The sequence below is a fragment of the Magnolia sinica genome, chromosome 12, assembly GCF_029962835.1.
Source record: "Magnolia sinica isolate HGM2019 chromosome 12, MsV1, whole genome shotgun sequence".
Taxonomy (NCBI): Eukaryota; Viridiplantae; Streptophyta; class Magnoliopsida; order Magnoliales; family Magnoliaceae; genus Magnolia; species Magnolia sinica.
The window spans coordinates 66,908,775-66,912,291 of record NC_080584.1 but is presented as its reverse complement, the minus strand read 5'-3'; the positions used below and the strand labels follow the sequence as shown (position 1 = coordinate 66,912,291).

Sequence of the window (3,517 nt, the reverse complement as noted above, 5' to 3'; positions counted from 1 at the left end):
TATATCATGTTTGGCATAGGAAAATCTCTTAGTTTGGAACATCTTAGCCACCTATCGTACATGTGACCCAAGTTGAAACTTGGTTGTGTACATGATTCCCATCCACTACTAATGGATGGTTGGATATCTAGGAACAGAGTCTCATTTAGAAACAAGAATGCATGAATCTTGCTGTAGAGTTATTTTAATTGCTCCAATTTTATCTTTGTTAATTATAGTTTCTACTGCAGGTTGTGAAATGTGAGTTACCGGTTGTCCCTGCAAGGGAATTACCATCTGAGGAATGTCCAACCTAGCTCTCTAGTTCCCAATCAGGTAAATTTAGAACCACTTGCTTTCTAATTCCCAGTCAGGGTGAAAGAAAAACATCGCTACCTACCGGAGTATACTGTGCATTGGACTCTGGCTCCTAGTCCTGCTTCTTACCTATGTCTTTTTCTTTTTTGCCTGCTATCTAATTCCCTAAATTTCCTTCTATGCAGCTATATTTTAATCCTGCTACTGTGAAAATGTTGAGCAGCCTGAAGGTATATATTGTTGACATATGAATTGTCTTTGATATTTTGCATTTTAGCATAACTGTTGCACACTTGTTGTATGTTGATGAAGTTTGGTTTTGCAGTATGAAAGTAATGCGTAGTTCGTGAGGTGGTCAACCATGTGCAGTAAGTTTTCGGATCAAAGCGAAGCTGAGAATAGAGTGATAGTTGATGGAAAATTGATAACTAGTAGAGGCACATCCATGGAGTTGTCGCTTGTGATTGTTGAGAAGCTATTTGGCTGCGAGAAGGCGTTGGATCTTGCTGTCAATGAGAACTTTAAATAGACATATAACTATTATGTTGGTATTGTACTTTTGTCAAGGGATTAAAATGAATGATTGTATTTGATTGAATGAATGAATGATTGTATTTGATTGAATAAATAAATGATTTAGTCACGAAGTATTTATCTATATTAGCTTTTATATGAGTTGATCTATCAGGTCATGTACTATAATGGTAAGAGATGCCATTATTATATTTTCTTTAATTATTTTTTAAAGCAATAGGCAGTTGCTACGGCTATTAACCGTAGCCCTTTATTTGGAAACTGTAGCTGTTTCTAATTTCAGCCTATTGCTACGGTTCTTGCTTTACTTTTAGCTACAGATATAATCCGTAGCGGTATATACTTTAGAGCTACGGAAAGTATTGCTACGGCTTTAATTCGTAGCTATTGTATTTATGGCTACGGATTAAAACCGTAGCCATAGCTTAAAGACCTATGGCTACGGCATCAATGGCTACGGTCGTGCTACGGACTATAACCGTAGCCATAGGCATTTAGCTACGGTTTTTATCCGTAGCCTTTTCCCAGTTTTTTGGTAGTGGCCCACCCCTATGGGCCTCCATTTTGGGTACCATATCATGGACCATATGAGGTATGACCCATCACACCTCATGGTGGGGTCCACACCTTCTCATTAAACCCCATACTTATAAAGAAAATAACGACAATCATGATCCAAAAATCCATGCCAAAGATTGAACATGACAATCCATGCAACAGTCCAGGTTTTTGGATAGCAATACATGGCTGGACACATCAGCCTATATTTCAATATCTCAGCCATAAAAAGGGTGTGTGGCCTTCCTCAGTGGGCCCTACATAAGTCCAGATCACATACTAGGACTAGGACACTTTCATGCATTGATTAAGGTGTCCAATGATCATGGAGTTGGGTGGTAAGGGCATCCCACCTTGCTGAATTTTTATTTTTTATTTATTTTGGGACATCCAAGGCCCACTAAATGGGCCACACACACATTATCATCCATACATCAGAGAAAAGAGAAGAAGAAAAGAGAGTAATCCGGCCATGGGGGTAGGGCCCCGCCACTAGTGGGCCCTCCCAAGAGTGAATCATACCCATACAACTACATTGATTGTACATGCAACATAAAATCACTACATGCATGATCTATAATTGTTATGGATGGTTGGGATGCCATCCCAACATGATCCTTAGGGTCTAGATGACCTTAAGATGGAGTGGATCATTAAATACATCATGATGGGGTCCATGAAGAATGGCCCCATCATGGATCATGACATGCATGTAGGATGGGCCAAAGGGCTACATCCATGGGATCAAATGAGATCCCCACCATGGATTGGTGGGTCCCACATGATCCATCTAGGAAGAAAAATAAGATCAAAGGGTAGAAAATAAGATTAGAAATTATAATCACCCACCTTAATGGATCCTACTCCAAAGTTACATCAATCTTCTCTTTATGCTCCAAGGGACATGTTTCAATGGGTGAGATGGATTATTGAAGGTTAGATGGGAGAGGATTTGAGGGAGAAGGGGCTGGAGAAGAGGGAAAATGGGGCTGAATTTTTTTCTAAGAGAGAGAAAGAGAGAAGAGAGTGGAGAGAAAATGAGAGGGAGAGTATGGAAATTGCTAGAAAAGAGAGGAAAAGTAATCATCACTCTCTCTCCTAGATAAGAGAAAAATCATCATAGCCTATGGTGATATAAACTATATTGCTAGGCTAGAGTAGGGATGGGTAGTGTGTGGGTGGTGGGTGGTGTAGGATTTGGGGGTTTAGGTAGTGTATGGGTAGTGTGTGTTGGAATTTGCACAAAAGAGGGTGGCCACCTTGAAAAATGTGCCCTCCATACTGGGTGGGCCACATGATCATGCTCAAAGGCTACAAATGAGATGCACATAACTTATGATCCACACATCGGATAGACACACAAGACGCATCATTGGAACCGCGGCGACGATGCGGTCACAATGGCATAGGTCTCAACTTGATTCGAGTTGGGTCTTCACGACTGGGGTCACAGATGACCACAAATACTATCCAAGGGTTACAGGTCGCCGGGATTCGACCGGTAGGATCGCGGGATCAAGATGGACGGAATGCATACTCACACACACATATGCACACCTGCAAACTCGGGTCGGGTCTCACAGAAGCACTGACAAATGCCTATGAGCAGAAGTCAAATGCGAAAGTTCGGACTATGGAATTAGAATTAGAACTGAACACTCCCAAGTCAGGACTTTCTGGGTCCACAGCGAGCTGGCCAACAAGGTGATTATATCACCTCATCATGGCCCTTAAGATATGGTAACAGTAGCTAGATAGTAAAGGAAGTGAACACGTAAAAACTACGATCCATTTAACATGACAACCACGATCCATACAACATAACAATTACGACCCATACAAACCACCACCTATATGGGCCCACATTGATGTATGTGTATAATCCATGCTGCCCATCCTTTTTGCCTTGTCATTTTAGGCTTATGGCTCGAGTATCAGCCTCATCTAGTGCTCGTGTGGGCCACATAACAGAAAATAATGGTGACTATTGAAACTTTTCATGCTCACTATGATGCTTGTTAAAAGTGGACACTGCCCAAGTTAAGACTTTTTAGGCCCACAGCGAGCTAGCTGACAAGGTGGATGGATTAGATGACCCCATTGTGGGCCTTAAGCTATGGTACCAGTG

The 3,517-nt window shown here is 41.5% G+C and overlaps 1 long non-coding RNA gene across 1 annotated transcript; it reads left to right on the top strand.

The window, feature by feature from the left end:
- LOC131220597 (uncharacterized) lies at positions 1–916 on the top strand. Its single transcript, XR_009158714.1, has 3 exons — positions 1–315; positions 483–527; positions 623–916. It is a non-coding gene; the product is annotated as an uncharacterized LOC131220597 (long non-coding RNA).
- The last annotated feature ends 2,601 nt before the right edge of the window (positions 917–3,517 follow it).